We start from the raw sequence: 18349 nt of genomic DNA on the forward strand, positions 1-18349 counted from the left end.
TTAAATGTTTCTTCACATTTTAGTTATAGTTTTTATTAAATTCTATAATTAAAGTGTGAATCATGTCTTAACCCAAGGTCACGTAAATCTGTGGGTTGGGGCGTAAACTCATGTAATTTTTTGTGTTCAACACCTGGATAACTCATTAAACTTATGCTCATACTCCAACATAGACATTGCCCCCTACTTTAGCCTTAAAAACTCGACTCTCTTCAAATCTCGATAGAGCGAGGATAAAACTGCTCATAAAGATACGCTGAAACTCAACCCAAGTTCACTTTCCTTTGGACTTCGCGCTTCTTTTGCATTCTTGAGACTAATGACTAATTGTAGTTGTAGTGCGAAGTCCGAAGGAAATTGAACCTGAGTGGAGTTTCAACTTATCTTCTATGAGCAGTTTTATCCTTGCTCTTACTGAGATTCAAAGAGAGCCGAGTTCTTGAGGTTCAAGTTGGGGGCAATGTCTCTCTTGGAGTATGATCACAAGACTTGACCTCTTTCAAAAAAGATTTGATCACATCAGAAGGAAGTCTTAGCTCATTTCTTAGCAGAGACACGTCCCTAGCCTGCGAAGTATAGCTTTCTCTTTGGATGACCTGGCATCGGCATTCCTTTTTTTGGGGGGTTTGGTCGAGGACTTCTCCCGTTCGACATGCAAATTATCCGAGTATGGGCCATACTACTTCCATCTCTCAACATCCTTGGCAGTGGGCAGACTACCAACTTTCTTCCGATACTCGCTCAACAACTAGTGTCATTCGTGAAACCTCGCAAGGATGTTCAAGGTCCGACGGACCTTAGCCATGTCCAGCTTGAGATCCAGCTTCTTGCTGATATCATTCTTTGTAAGCAGAAGACAGAAGTTAGTTGGTCACACATCAAAGAATTTAGACAAAATTGAAGCATATCAATAGAGTATGACGTACCATCGCAGTAAGTGAGGGGACCAAGTGGACCATCGTCAACCTCGGCTTCCCACCGTCCGTTAACCTCCAAAACATCAACGTGCCACACGTGATCTCCTTGGTTGAGACTGTCAAACACTTGGCTATGCATACGAGCTTGGGCATACTTCTTGTAGTGCCTTACTCGAAAAAGTAAAGAACTCCCCACCGTCAGATCCACTTGAAGACGCAGCTTAGATTCTCAAAACACATGATCACCCCAGACGTTTGGAGTACATTGGCTTGGGGCACACTCCATGGCGCAGAACACCTTTTGAAGAATTTCGACAACAAGAACATGAAGCCAGGCCTGCGACGCACACAAAGAAGAAACAGCCATAGCCGCCGCCATCAACGACGCATAGCCACAGTCGCGTTGCACCATCCGACCTATCCTGTTGCTCCAACTTTTGGTTACAACAACAATCAGCTAGTCATGACCAGTAGGTCCTCGCTGCAAAGAAAAACCAAGAAAAAAAATAATAATATGAATTTGACCTACCTTGGCATGTACGGCGACTCCTATCCTCAACAAGCAGTATACTCCTTCAAGATCTCTCTTACAAGTTAGAAAGTAGAGGATGACAAGTTTGCAATCTGAAGAGGAGTGAAGAAAAACTTTGTATTTATAAAGGTTGAGCATCCTAGGTCAATGAGGAATCACAAGCCTATTCCCATTGGGAGCCCAACTCTCAAAAGGAGCCTAACTCAAAGAAGAAAGCCCAAATGCAATTGGAAAGCCAGATAAATATTTATCATCTCCTCTATGCCTCACAAGCGCCATGCAGAAGCTGTGAGGCATTTGTGGGAACATATATTTCACTGGCCAATAAGAAGATAGCACGTGGAAAAGGAATATTCCTTAGGTGAACTAATTACTCTAATTAAATTATCTTTGATTTAAGATAGGAATATTTCCTCAAATCAAGGATCGAATTTCCACCAAATCTATTGGAGTAATTCCTATCATCTTTTTGGGGAAAGAATAATCCTAACCAAATAAGGATTATTCTCCCAAAATCCTAGCACACAAAGAGACTATAAATACATAAATACACAAGACATTCAAGGCAATTCTAAATTCCTCTTTAAATTCTAAAATCCTATAGAAATTCCTCACACACACACACTCTCTCTCTCTCTCTCTCTCTCTCTCCGCCCCTTACTCTCTCTCTATCTCACACGGCTAAGGCCACCCGACTCTCCCTGTGAGAAATCAACTTGCGAATATTCTCCCGTGCGAAATTTTGCTCAAAAAACTAATGCTAAGAATTGATATAACTAACTACCTCAATCTTTTTTGCATTCAAATTCATAAATTTGAGTTCCAGTTAAATAAATTTTTAATTTTTTTATCAAGTGAACTAAATAAATAAAATAAACTTCTGATAAGAATAGGTGAACGGCTTGTCAGAATTATCGGAAAGACTTTTGATTAGGTATTCATGACGTGGTGGGAAAAATGGAGAACCGGGAAGCTGACCCCACAAGACCATTTAAAACAGAAATATGTCTTTCAGAGTAGGGTCTAATCTGTAAGAATATGGATATGGAGTCAGCAGCAGATCACCTTCTCCAAAAGTTGTGGTGAAATGAGCTCCAGCTAAGATCAAATGTTTTTTCTCTTTTTTTTTTCAAACTCATTTTTCTCGTCCATTTGATTTGCCACACGGTATTTAACTAAGAATATTGTTCGAAATTTATAAACTTATAGTAGTTCATTGGCCAGATTCATGTATGAGAGAAATGTGAATAAATTAATTTAGTGGTTCATGATTCATGTATCTAGTCTTTTTTGTAAATTAATCTAAGCAATATTAGGATAAGGGGAATCGAAGCTATCGTGTATATCCTATTATGTGGAGAGGACACTAATTGTGAAGGTATTTGATGTAATGTAGAATTTAAAATAGTGTTGAATACAAAGAGTTCTTAAGAAGATTCAAAGTTTCCATTACAGGCTAATGGTCGTAAATGTTTCGACTTACACGCCAAAATAAAGAGATAGTCTCGGTATATTATTTTGTTCATAGTTTAGCTTACCCTGCCCCAACAAACATGAGATAGACCAGAATGTAAATTTGTTTTCCAAAAAAGGGGCAAAACTCATCTTGTAGTATCTGCGTTCTGAGCAACTTTTCATTTTTAAAATTTTCCAGATGTACAAGAATTTTTTTTTCTTTCCATTTTTCCTTTATACTATCGTTAAATGAAAATTGAAATGAAATAATGGAAATCCAATATCATTTCCTGGTCAGTGATTTTTTAAGAGCAAGAAATGATATTCCATTAAAACCATAAAACAACGTAGCAAGAACCAGTATGTTAATGGCTGTCTCGTTAAAATTTTCCCGGAGAAAATCATGCGGGACAAAACCCGGAATAACCCATATTATCGACTAACAAAAGAATTAAAACTCACACAAACAAATCTCACCCATTTCCTGGTCAGTTGAGTGTATTTAAATTCTTGGATAGTTATTAACTATAAATATTATGAGAATTTTTTTAAATAATTTTTTAAAGGGTGATAGCGATAGGGATTCTAGCGATAGGGATTCGAACTTGATACTCTTCCAAGTACAAACTAGACTACCATGCGAATTATTCCAAATCCCAATCCATTCTTGCCCCTGAAAGGGAATGCAGAAAACGTTGTACACATTACAACAACATTAACCTTGTACACAACATTGGCATGAAGTTATATTATAAATAACCTAAAAGAAAAAGAGAGACAGCGTGCTTCATAGCATCAAAATACACTTAGTTAAACAGCATCACTAAACTAAGCACAGAAAAGAAATTAACAACAAGAAAGACGAGAAAAAAACACAAGAACAGACAAAAAAAGAACCATTCAAGTTCCAGAAGGTCTGGGGGTGGGGGGCTTCTTGTTGGGCGCGGGAGAGTGAGTGGAAGAATCTTGCCCAGGGGCTTTTGGTGGTGAGTTTTTTGAGCTCTCAGTTGTAGTAGTTGTTGCTGTGCCAGCAGCAAGTATGGTGCCTTGGGCCAAGTCAGGGAGGTCGTCGCCGGCTATGAACTCCGGCGGGAGGACCTGCGAGAGCTGTCGGCGGTGACGAGACTCACGTGACATTTGCAAATTATTGGTTATCTTTATGTTTCACAGAGAGAGAGAGAGAGAGAGAGAGAGAGAGAGATGAAGGCAGAAGAAGTGGTGAGGTTTTGGTTTTGTTGGTTGGTGGTGGGTTTGTGAGGAGAAATTGGTGAATGGGCGATTATTTATTTATGATGTCGGGAGGGGAGTGAGTGGGTCTCTCTCTCTCTCTCTCTCTCGCGTGGAAGGAGTGATTTCATTCTGCCCTTCACGTGCCTGGCCACTCAATATCAGTCACGCCTACTTTTCGGTCAAACTTGTCTTTCTTATAGTAATTATGTTTCTAACCATGCATGGAGGCAATCAACTTCATCTTGTTGGGCTCCTAATAGACGAAAATGATTTATTTGATATTATGGATTACTAGTTACGGAGGGACCATTTCGTTTTGTAGGTTGGTCTGGCCTATTTCTCTTTCGTTGTGCCTACAAATCCCCATCCTCTCCTCTTGATTCCTCAATTCTTCTAAACAACAAAATACTTCTTTTCCCAAAAAAAGAAAAGAAAAAAAACCGTTATAATTTAGATTTTCTTTGGAAGGGCTCAATGTTGGAGCTTTCAAGCTCCATCGCTATAGTAGTATTATAGATAAACTCAGTGATACGTTAATGGAATAGATGATATGCACTAAAGGGACTATTAAGGCATAAAGAGGTGCAGTTGCACCTCTTCTCACTTGAAAAGTCATTGTAGGTGTTGCATATTGCACCTCTGCTCAGCCTAGGAGATGCACTTTAGGTGTTTAACTAAAAGCCTAAACAAAGTCTGTGTTGCTTTGTTGTATTGCGCTGCACGCATCGCCCTTGTTTTTTTTAAAAAAAAAAATCGTGACCAAAATAACGCCGTTTTGGACTAAGATTTAATAAATAAATAAATAAGAGGAAATCTGGGCTGCCATTTCGAGGCCTACATATGAAAAGACAAAAAGGCTTTAAACAAGGGCTTTTAACTCTAGGGCTTTTAACAACAAGACCTTTTTTTTTTTTGGTGTGTGGTGTGCCCAACAAGACTTTCTTTTGCTTCTACAACAATTGTAGGTTATTTGTAATGCTATTTTCTATGACTTATGAATGATATTGGTATTTTTTACATTTTAAGGATATTTGATTGTCAATTTTTTATATATAAAGCTTTTAACCTTTCAAAATTGCATATCCGCTAAAAAATTCATAAGTCCACTAGTGACGATGTGGGTTGTTTATTTCATATTAGGTAGACCCAATATCTATTAAATAATTGGTTCTTATTAGGTTTGGACGGATTCCTACTTGTGTTGAGATTAGGGTTTTTCCTTGATGGGTGGTAAATCTAATTGACACACTATATAAGTAAGGTCTCCTCACTAGTAACTATACGAATTAATGTTATCTCCATTGTAGTTGTGCACACTGATTAGTGAGAAAGACTTTGTTGGTGCAGTGTCAGATTATTAAGGATGAATGCTCCTTCTCAAGTTAATATCTTACGTTGTATGAATATCGTACTCGTACTAACTCAAGTCATCATAGTTTCTCTTACTTGTCCCTCGATTTAAAAATGAATCTCTTGGCAATTGAATTGATAAAACGTGATTAAAATAAGAGAAATGTTAGCAACCTTTTCTCTAACCTTCTCCTTTGGGACCTTCTTCCTTTTTTTGCTTGACATGTGTCATTCTCTTTACACTTAAAACAATGTCATTGATATATTATAAAAGATAACTTTTGCTTTCCAAGTTTACCCTTATTAAATATGTTCAATTTATCCACACACAAAAATTTCACAACTTTCTTACCATTTTATTAATTATTTTTTTAAAAGAAAATGTCTGCTTTTAAAAAAAAAAAGGAAATGTCCTTTATTTTTATTTTTTTTTATCACAAAGGGTTTAGATAGAAAAAAAAAAGTCATTCACATCCGTAAGCACCCCAATGGTAGTTAAGATTGTCATATACAGGGGTGGAGCTAGAATTGTAAAGTTGGGGGGGCCGAAATAGAAAATATAAGTATATAAAATACTTAAATATTCAATACTTACATGTTCAGAGCTAAATATTTCTAATTAAGTCATATCTAATTTGTTTTAGAGGACATTTTAACTTAAATTCTAAGTTGTTTATTATAAATTCTATATATTATATATATAATATAATAGAAGAGTGGTAAAATATGGGGCCACCTGTGTCTCAGGAGTGGCTCCGCCACTGGTCATATATGATTTATTTGTATTTATTACTAATATATTTGTATTAATTAAGGTGCATATCTACTATATGTAACAGAGAAATTATAATTTCTGGACCTCAGACATGTATGAATATTTTGCTGGTCAAGTTACACCAAATGGTATTGTTATAAGGACTTTTTTTCTTTCTATCTAAACCTTTTGTGTTTAAAAAAAAAAAAAAAACAAGAAGGGACATTTCCTCCTTTTCCTTTTTTTTTTTTTTTTTTTAAAGCAGACATTTAAAAAAAAAATCAATAAGATGGTAAGAAAATTGTGAATTTATTGTGTGTGGACGTATCTTATTTAAAAAATATTTTAACTTTCTCTTTGCGGTAGGACATATCTTATTTATTCTACCTTATCCCCTCCTCAGTGTCAGTGACATGCCAAAAGCCTGAAGCCAATATCACAAGGTACCCTTCTACGGATGTACCGCGGGTGACAAGCATTACATTCCAAAACGCAGTAAATTAAGATGACAAGCATTACCTTCCATGAATGGCTACTATTAATTTCGTTGCTGAATTGCACAGATATTTTATGACTTTTCAGTTTGGACCAGTCAAAAGTCTGGTGAGATATTTTAAGACTTTACCCCTAAATTGGCATGCATTTGCTTCCATTTGAAATTAGGGCTTGGCAGGACAGGATGCTTTAACCTAATTCATCCCACTGTAAAACACACCATATGATCTTAAAACTTGCATAGATGAAGAGGATGCTAATTAAAATGTTCTTTACTGATGGAACTTCTTGACGGTGGGGATCATGCTTCCAAAGAAAATTTCAATGGTGTTTGCATTTTCTCGAATTATCCACACCCAAAAAAAAGGAGGAAGTACTGTATAGTTGATCATTATGCATGCTAAAATAGGTAATGGACTTATTACAAATTCCGGAAAAATTAATTATAGAAATAATTGATGTCTTGCCCATTTCAATGTAATATATTGATGTCTTGCCCTCTTGTTCATTTGGGCAATGGACTCTTTATGCATGCTAAAGTTACCACTTTGGAATAGAGTTTTAATTTAAAACCTACCTTTAGTTTGGCGAAGCAAATTATCGAGGGTATGGTTGCTAAAGAAGGCGTTGCTTTTGCAGTGAGCGCTGATCAATTAGAAAGTGATTTTCTTTGGAAGAGCTTGTAGCTCAAGTGATTAATAACATTTATTCTTACATATGAAGTTTTAGGTTCAATTCTCTCCTTCTTCAACATTGCTTGTGTTATAAAAAAATAAAAAAAAAAGTAATTCTTTTTATATCATTTCTGCCATATTTATCACTCGGATTTTATTTGTACTATTTTTCCTTTATAAACTGGGAATTCTATTTGTACTTTTGTGGGGTTGTTTATGTTAGGAAATGAGGACCTTTAAGACTTTTTAACTATTGGATAAATTATTTGGAAAAAAAAAACTATTGGAAAAATTCATGATAATAATGATTATCACGTGGTAAATTAACTTTAAATGTACAGTGTATTTAGTTGTCACAGCTATTTAATGCATTAAATGAATGCATTTGAACGACGTTTGGTCGGTAGGATTGAATTTTCTTGGCTTTTCCAATTTCAATAATTTACAATCATATTCCTTATTTTTTTAGTTAAAATTTAACTAAAAACACACAAAAGTTATTTTAGGAGCTCTCTATAAAATTTGAACTTCAATCATATTCCCTAGTTTAGGGATTCAAATACTATAATTATTTTTTAATTCAATATGATTGGTCAATCTCTATAAAAAATTATATACAAAAATAGTTAGCATTAATTAAAATTTTAAACTATGAGTCCTTTCTCTTTCCTCAGATTTAGGAACTCGTAGAGGTCTCCCTATTTTAGGAGATGAATAGGGAGCATAATTGAAGTTGTATTTTTTAAATACAAATTTATAAATAAACCCAATCCTAGACATGTATTTATAAAAAAATCCAGGCACTATTTAAACATAGAAACACACCCAAAATCAACCCCAAAGTCAACTTTTTGGGTGTGTTTATAAATGGGTTTTGAGTGTGTATAATGATGAGTTTTGAGTGTGTTTATAAAGTGTTTTGGGTGTTGGGTTTTTTTATAATTTCAACCTCCATTTTGGGTGTTTTAGTGAAACTCCCTTTTTAAATTCCTCCCTAAAATTTGTCTAAGGAAGTAGTTTAAGGAGTCCATTGTGGATGCTCTTATGCATTGTATATGGCAGTGGCGGATGAATATTTCATTATCTAGATTAGGTCTGTAAAATGGGTCACCGGATTAGCTCAGTTGTGAGACGAGTTCGTTTAGGCCGTACCCAATCATTAGAGTTTTTCAACCTTAAAGGATGTATGGGCCGGGGTAGGCCCACCTTATCTTAAACAGGCTAAGCCTAGGCCCTACTCAAGGGCACTAAGAATTTTCGAGCTCATGAACAGGCCAATGGACCAAGAATGGACCAAGAATTTCAAGTTTTACCCCTATGTCATTAATTAAGTAGTACCCTTCCTCATTTACTCATCCTATGCTTTTATCTCCTTAGATTTGAATCTACATGACTCTTGTATTGATCCAATGACTACAAATTAACACCTAATAATGTGAAACAAGAAACAAGTAGAAAAATAATTGGAGAATATTAAATCTAATAATGGGTTCAAGATTTTTCATATGGAATATTATGAGAATAGATTCTGCAACCTTGGGGAAATATCTCGAATATGTTCTCTATATGACGACTTATTGTTAAGTTTTCCAGTAGTGAAATTGCTTTGGCTAAAAGACAGTTGAAGAAGCCCTGCAATTTTCAGTTTGCAGATTCCAACAGAAAGAGAGATGGTTGGATCTCCAAACAGAGAAAAAACAAGTGCCATCAATCGGAAGGCAAAAAAAGAAGAAGAAAGAGATGTCGAGTTAATTGTCCGAGAAGAACTCCAACCGCATTTGTTTCTCTGATCACTAACGTTTGAGTGCTATTTCTTTAATTTGTTTTCCAAATTAAAAGCAAGCCGTTTGATAAAGATATAAATTAATGTAAACGTTCCAACAACAAAAAATATATGTATACGACAATGTAGGGATGGATACAAACTGCTGCTTGGAGCATAGCCCCTAAATTCTCCTCAATTATATCTGCGTTGGGGAACATGTACGGTCATGAAGTAGACACTGATATAATAGCGCACTGGTGCTAAACAACTGAAGGATAGAGATGTGGTACACAACTACGCATTCGTCCTCGTTGGTCCCTTCCTTACAATGATAATCTTCTATATGCATAAAACAAAAAGGTAGTGGCAAGGGAGATGGCAAAAACCGCCAATTGGAGCCATTAAGATGGTTCACCTGTATTAGAGAAGTGGTACACAATGTGGTATTCATAATATTTTTTATTATTTAAAATGAAAATATTAAAAAATTTAACCACTAGCATAATAAGAATTAATTATGACCTTTGCAGTTTGAGTCTGTTCAAATTTATTGGCATCAACCGTATAAGTTTCCTAAATACAAACTGTAAAAACATAAATAATTAACTTTGACGTGCATATATTAGTTGTTAACACAAGAACAATGGAATTAGAGCCATACTATTTGTAAAAGGATGAATTTCATTATAAAAAAATACTTCTCTTTTAGAGACAAACCAATGAATTTTTTTTTTTGGGAGAGTTAGGGCTAAAGACTTTACCCTTACTATGCGCATTGGTGTTGGGACAATCTTTAATAGCTACAAAGGTTATCTTCTTTAGCTGGGGGAAGAATCCGCACGAATCGGATTTTTTGAGGAACATATCGAGAGAGAATTGGTTAGACAATGTGTGGTTGTTAAACAAGGATCGGTTTTCTAGCAAGATAAGGAATGTATCATCAAATATTCAATATGATTCCACAAGATCTAGTTTCGTTCAAGTAACAAATTCTAGCCAATTGAAAAGGATCCTCTAATCAATCCAGAGATCATTTCGATTATATTAGTAATGAGGATTCAGAATATCACACGTTAATCAATCAAAGAGAGATTCAACATCTAAAAGAAAGATAGATTCTTTGGGATCCTTCTTTTCTTCAAACGGAACGAATAGAGATAGAATCAGACAAATTCCCTAAATGCCTTTCTGGATATTCCTCAATGTCTCGGCTATTCACGGAACGTGAGAAGCATATGAATAAGCACTTGCTTTTGGAAGAAATCGAAAAATTTATTGGGAATCCTACAAGATCCATTTGTTCTTTTTTCTCTAACGTATGCTCAGAACTTCATCTGGGTTCGAATCCTATTGAGAGGTCCACTAGAGAGAAGACATCTGACTTTGCATATTGGTGTTGGCAATGTATGAAATTGTGTAGCTTTATGCATTTTAAGGTTAACACATTGGACTATGTAGGTATAAATTTTTTGAGTTTTTCTATTTAAACCCCACACTTTTCTTTGTTCACCCCAACACTTAAATCATTAAGCTCTTAAGTTTTATTATTGTGTAAAAAGACAAAAAAGGTCATCTAACTTAATACTTAACCCTAGTACATCTATACACCCTAGCATTCTTCATATTTATGAGGAAGACATGTTGGTTTTGATTTGAACTTTTAATTAATGGGTTCTTTTCAATTTTAGTTTGATTGATTGGGAGTATGTGAGTTTTATTGTTTTCTTCTATGCAAAGTTGATTGGTTTGTTTTGGTGCCTTTGGTAATGCAGATATGGGAATGCGACTGTGGCAGAGAATATGGAGAGAGGATGGTGGGATCTTATTTTCCAAAGGATACATGCTGTTTTTGGTTTTGGAATTTGAGATACTTGAGTAGTGTTTTCTCTTGAAAGTGTAGAATTTGATGATTTTGGGATCATAATTCAGATCTAATGTTTCCTATCCAAACAATTTGCTGAATCTAATATTACAATGTTTCGCAATGTCATTGATAAAATCCTTTTTCACAATAAAATAATAAAGACGTGATGTTATGCATTAGGAGAGAAACGAGGCCATGTCAAATAAAACTTCCATTAGAATATTTGGGTTTAGCCTTCTATTGGAATGTTTTATGGGCAAGATAGTGGGGTGTGGGGTGTGGGGTTGATGAGTTATTTATTATTATTTTTCTACTGGGTGTGTATTTAAGGATAGTGGAGTTTTCTTAGAAATTGTGAAAATTGTGAATTAGAAGTTGGGGTGAACTTAGAATATGGGGTGAACAAAGAGAAATGCGGAGTTTAAATAGAAAAACTCATTTTTTTTACCCTAAGAAAATGTCATTGGGCTACAGCCCACTGTTGCCCACTATGTGGTTCCGCCCTTGGGTTGTTCTTCATGGTATGAGGATCTTCCTCATGTCATCCAAGACGCACTTCTGCAAGATCTTTTGTAATCAATTTCTTTGGTTCAATGCACCGATTTTATCTATAAAATAAGGTAGTGGCAAGGGGGCTAACATCATTTACCCTTGCACCCAAGGTTCTAAATTCGATTATGCCTCCCCCAATATCGTTTGTATTTTTTTTAAAAGTAGTTTCAAAAAACTTAAAATTGTACTTATTCAAGAAAAAATTTCACATTGCAACTATATATATTTTACAAGGAATATTGGAGGGCAGGGAATTGAACCTAACACTTTGGGCGCATGAGTAAATGCTCTTAATATCTTGAGCTACAAACCCCTTGCAAATACAATCTTCTATATGCATAAAATAAAAATGTTTAAATTTGCAGATATAAACTACTATAAAATCGTGATTGATACACCTGGACTTTTAAACTTCTTTAAAATCTTTTAAAATCTCAATTAAATACACCACTACTTGACTTGGGATTTATTTCATATTAATTTAAATCAAATTTGATTAGTCTTGTGTCATGTATGCATGCAGTTTGTAGGGCTCGCAATTTGAGCTAGGGATGGCAACAGGTCGAATAGGGGTCGGGTATGACAATACCATCCCCTTCCCCGCTCTCCATCCCCGGAGTTTTTATCAAAAGTAGCCAAAATTTACCCCATATTTTCATAAATGTCAATTTTTATGAAAACTTTCAAATATAGCAAAAAGCCCACTTAAATAGACTTAAATACCCTCAAAGTTAAAAACAATTTGCATCTAAGAGTTAAAATCGATTTTCATCTGCATTGTGGTTCAAAGAGAGAGAGAGAGAGAGAGAGAGAGAGAGAGAGAAATGGTTCGTTGTTTGAGAGGGGGAGAAAGGGGAGGAATGACTCTCTCATATCACCATCCCTTTTCCCCACCCTCCCAGACCTCACTTCAGCTTCCCCTTCCCAAAAGCCGTTTTCAATCATCTGAAATTCAATTCACCAACTATAAATGAAATTCAGTTAAATTATAATAAAACAGGTTGATAATTATATTACTGGGAGAAGAAAAAAATGTAGAAAAAAAATTCTCTTTTTAAACTTTGAGAATGGTATGGTTATTTCGTTCTTCTTCTCCGTTAATTCTTCAAGTAATATAATTCTCGTTCTTTGTTACTTTATTGCACATCTAATGAAACAATTGTTAATTATATATTATTGATTGCTTTCCGGGTTCTTTGTGTTCTGATGCCCTCTGGTGCTAATTAATATACGTTCTTATACTCGTGTATTGTAGCCTCATAGTGCTAGAGAGAAGTTGTTGAGTTTCAACTACTTAGTTGTTTTCTGTTTTTGATGTTCCTGATTTTCATTTATTATAAATATGCAGTAGTTCATCTCGTTTAATGTGGTGTTGATAAATTATATTCTAATCATGAATTCAGACTTCATTCCTTCTTTTATTTGTTTTTAATTTTGAGGGTATTTGAGTCTATTAAGTGAGTTTTTGGCTATTTTTTAACGTTTTTACAAAAACTGACATTTATGAAAGTAGGGGATAAATTTTGGTTATTTTTGATAAAAACTCTCATCCCGCCTGTCCCGGAACCAATCTCGCTTTAATAGGTTTCGGGAATCCCGGCCCCATTCCTCGAGAGACTATCCCCATACCCGCCTAATGTAAGGCCATCTCCAGCCAAATTAATGCAAACTCATCTCCATATGGCTAAATAAAATTTTGGCTAAATTTGAGGGCCACATTTGGCCCTTTAGCCTCCAACCGCCAAATGTGGCCTAGCTTTAGGCCTAAGCCAAATTTATAGTCGGCCCCATCCATGTGCTTTTTAACAACCAATCATTAAAGCACTCCCACTCCCTTTTAAAAATAATAAAATATGAAGGACCCTAAAATATAGCCCTGCATAGCTTGGAGATGGAAAAATTTAGCCCTACACTATTCTTTAAAAAATTAATATTTTGAGGGGCTAAATTTTTAGCCTTGGACTACATTTAGCCATATGACTGGAGATGGCCTAACACCCCGACTGAAAATTTATTTCCTGTTTTAATTAATTTGAGTGAAATTACGAATTTACCCTTAGGATAGGGGTATTTTGGTCATTTTCTTTTTCAGAAGGAATTTGGGAATTCCGGCTATACCATTACGTAGGTCGTACTGAGATGAGTCCTTAGAGACGTAGTGGGCTCAAATCGGAGTTGTAACGAGAGAGTTATGATCGAATGAAACTCAATGACATAATCGTAATTATTTGGAAAATAAATTTTTGGATAAAAGTCAGAAATGCCATCCTTTTCTCTCTCTCTCTCCCGCGTGCTCTCTCTCTCTCTCTCTCGCACGACCCCATCCGCACTGCTCACCAATGGCCATTTTTGGCCATTGTCGCGCTTATAGAGCACCACCGTCCACGATTGGTCGTTAGAACCGCAGCCACCCCACAAACTTTCCGACCAATTCGACGTTAGCCACCGCTGAATCCGCCGGAAAAAGCTTGGAATCGCGCCGGTTTTGACAGAAACTTCGCTAGCTCAATCTCTCCTCCGGTCGCCATTTTTGGCAATCGAGGTATTGAAATTCATACTATCTTCATGATCTAGCTGATGGTTGGTTTGAATTACATCAATTTTGAGCCGATTTTGGGATCGCGATTCCGGCCACTTCCGGTCAGTTTTTAGGGTATGCCCAAGAACAAAAGTGACTCCAAATAGGGTGTTACACCTAAGGTAGGAGTCTTGAGCCGAGATTTTGAGATTTTACGACGACGCTTAATCGCTTTGGACACCCACGCACTGCTAGCGCTTGTGGCGGCGCGTAGGCACTGTGGCTCAGGGGCATTTTTGTCCCAATGCAATCCCCTTTATGTCACGAGTGCATAGGTGTGCTCAGATTCCAATTTGGTTGACGTTTAAGTCTCGAACGGATATGTTGATCTAGGTATTCCTAGGATAGTGTAGGATCCGACAGATTGTAAAACGGAGTCCCGGGTACTCCGGAAATGCCAATCCCTAAGGTTAGATTTATAGTAATTGTCCGATAGTGCGATCGTGAGCGATTCGACCGTCCAATCTAGACTAAACTTGCAGGACGTGTGTCCTAAACCTTGTAGAACCTATAGGAACTGTCAGATCATAATTTGGAGGTCGTGGACCCCGCGGGCTTGTTTGACCAAGGTTAGGTAGTTTGACCCTGGGTTGACCGTGAGACTTCCTAGGTAGTGTTACGTTCCTAGGAAGATTAAAATGACCGTAGTGACAGGTCTTAATTGTATGTTGGTTATGTGGGATTTAGGATATTAGTTTATAATTCTAAATTAGGGGATTATCGGATGTTAGATTGTTGTTGAGGCTTCTACAATATTAGAAATTAATATATATAGTTATGTGTGTATATAAAGGTGTAAAAAGGAGTTTAGAACGTCTGTTTGAAGTGCTATACGCACTACCCTATGTACCTCCCTGGATATTGATTACACGTAAGTACCATCCTATGATGCTGAGGTCACACGTGTCGTAGGAGTAGCCGGCGTGTTGATGCACCTCATACGTGGCGTTGGTATATCCGACGTATGAGGAGATATGTGATATTGTGTTGAGGTCGCACGTGTCGCAGGAGTAGCCGACGTGTTGACAGACCCCATATGTGGCTTTGGTATATCCGACGTATGGGGAGATATGTAATATTGTGTTGAGGTCGCACGTGTCGTTGGAGTAGCCGGCGTGTTGATGCAGACTCCCATACGTGGCGTTGGTATATCCGGCGTATGGGGAGATATGTGAGATTGTAATTGGTGATTGTGATTTAAAGTAGAATGGTTTTAGGAAAGAACTACGTGTGGCTTGATCCCTTAGTAGGGTACGTAGGCAGCCTGGGATAGCGCCTAGGTGTAGCCGCGGACTAGGTTTAGTTAGGTGCTTTGTTGAATGGTGCTAACCTTGTCTTTGGTCCCGAAACTCGGATGAGACTGAGATGTGATTAGATAATTGTTCATACTCCCGTTTGACTACTAGAGGGTGGTGTTAGTGTGCTGTGGTTGAATTAGGGGCAGGACCTGGTTGGGTTGTTGTATGATTCCTTAAACTACTTGTGTTTGTGTTAGGAGGTTAAAACCTCATATGTTGGATTTTTGGGAAGTTAATTTTAGTTATGTAAAGGTCAGAGGCCAATTGTTTGAATTGCATGAAATTATATTGTGTTTGCTGCTAGTTGGTGTTATTAAATTGCGTTTTATGCAGGTTCGAATTTTGGGAAATGTTCAATTTACAAGGGAGACTCGCTGGCGAATTTTCGCAGAAAATCTCGAGCCCTTAGTCCTCTTTGGCGAAAATCGAATTCCACAGATTCGCCCCGGTTACTAGAAATTGTATGGTCCTGTCACACCAATCCCCGCTTTTTTTGTCATAAAAAATATTTATCATACATTTTAACATAAGTTTCATATTAAGTTATCATTCAACACATCCAAATTAACTATAAAGTTCAACTCAACTATTCAAAATCACATCAATATGAAATTTCAGAGAAGATTAGGAAGAATTAGGAGAGGGATGGTAACTTAGGGTTAAACATAAATATTATAATTATATATTTACTTATTTAAATATAAACATATATATTTTCGGGTCGGGTTCGAGGATGGAGACGCCAATACCATCCCCCCCATATCCGTCGGGGATTTTTCAAGTTCAGGGATCTCCGTACCCGATACCCATTTGGCCTTGAAATCTCCCCCTATTAAGGTCGGGGACCTGCCCTCATGAGGATTTTTTCCATTCCTAATTTGAGCTTTGATGGTTGATCAATTTAATGGAATTCAAACATTTTGCCGGAGAGACTAATCCATATATATATATTATTTTTATTTATCTCTACTTTTATTAAGTTCATATAAGCATTATTTTAACTGCATTAGTTGCTTGCATTGCCTGCATTCTCTGTTCTTCTTCTATCTTTGGTTCTCCTGCTTTTGGTATCGAGCCGTAAGAGTTACGGCGTTTGTCTAAGTCTGCTACTCATCCCGCCAAGTGGCTGGTTTAAGCTTCAGTAGAATTTCTACAGATTGTCTTCTTCTTCTTCCCCTTTTTCTTTTTGAGTCATTTGTTGATCTTTCTCTAAGGTCTGACCCGTGAGTCCTTTTTCCTATTGTAAGTCCCGGGTAGTGGGCAGCGTTGGTGGGCGGAGACAGAAAATTGAGAAAGGTTAATAAGTTTCTTGTTGAGAAAACGGTTAAGTCTAGGAAGCTACTGTTTATCTTCTTCCTCAGAGTCTAAAATCAGTTATTTGAGTAGTCATGAGTAGTCTATTTAGAACGAATTCCTGTAGTTCAAGCAGTTCTAAAACCAATATAAGCCGACTTCCTGAGATAGTAAATGAAGAACAATTTGAATTTGAGTCTAATAGCAAAGAACAGTTAGATTTTAGAGATTGGAATATCCCTAAAGTCCCGAGTCAAAAAATTTATAAGAAACATTGGTTGCCTTCCAGTTTTAATAGTACCACACATGTCAAAACAGTTGAACAAGTATACGCCTTAAGTAAAGAACATGAAACCTGTCAGTTGCTTAATCTTGAGTCTGTAAGAAAACATAAGTCTGATGGTAATAATTTCTTGCATATAGGTCTAGTTCAAGTTGCAGCCAAACCGTTAACCAGATTAGGATTAGAAGCATCTATCCTTCTCTGTTTACGAGATGCCCATATTCAAGTCCCTCAGACCATCAAATGGTCAGAGGTCGCCCTTCCAAAAGAATGCACCCTAGTTACCGAGAGCCAACCAGCTCCGATACAACGTAGTCTAAGCAATTTAGATTACATCCAACAATACCTAGATGGCACAGTTAAAATTAAATTTGAAAATCAGCCTTTAAGAAAGTCTAATGTCCAGTTGCAACAATTGCCAACCCCCATCGCAAAGGCATGCCCCACTTCGGCATTCCTTTATCGCCTCGTCTTCCACTCTAGAACGAGACCTAGAGATAGAAAAGGCTTTGATTGATTTCAAGCTTGAGTACCTGAGAAAATCCTCTCAGGTAAACCAACCTTGTTACGGCAAGGTACCAGTTGATCAAGAAGCTAAGTCCGACTCACCCGAGTCACCCACACAGTCCGATTTCATAGTTGATAATCAATTAAGAACTCTTAATAGAAAATTTGTAATTAATTGGAAAAATCTTAATCAGCACCTTAAGTCCCCAGAAAACCAGCATAGGAGAGACAGTTATCACCAAGCCTACCCTGATAGAGAAATCCGCGATAGAATCTTTAGTGAATGGAAAGATTACATGCGGTCAGCCAAAGTTGAAATTTTCTACCTTGATTTTATTGAAAGCCGATATATGTCTAATGAGTTAAAAACTTTAACAAAAGAAAAATGGAAATTAGTAGATAAAACGGTAGTTGAGTCTAGCCATCCACCAGTCGATGCCATACTTATCAGTCATAGGAATAGCCTCCTACCTGCCAGTCCTTTTAAAGTTGTTGAAAGTAATGATGAAAATAGAAGGTTAATTGAACAAAACAATTATACCAACCAAAGTCTAGTTGTCATAGGGAAACAATTGGACACAATTGAAACAAAAATTGATAAATTTGTCAGTTCCCCAGAAGTCAAGTCTAAGTTAAAAGTTGAAAAGCCGTTAGTACAATTCCAGGATCTTAAGTCAAGCCCCACTCTTAAGATCAAACCAACGATGAAGAAAATAGAAGAAATGCTAGAACAGTTGACCCCAAAAGCTGAAAAATCTGGTCTTAAAACACTAGATTCTTTCGTTAACCCTTCTGAGTCTGA

This window comes from Prunus mume, linkage group LG3 (assembly GCF_029339155.1).
Source record: "Prunus mume cultivar Tortuosa linkage group LG3, ASM2933915v1, whole genome shotgun sequence".
Taxonomy (NCBI): Eukaryota; Viridiplantae; Streptophyta; class Magnoliopsida; order Rosales; family Rosaceae; genus Prunus; species Prunus mume.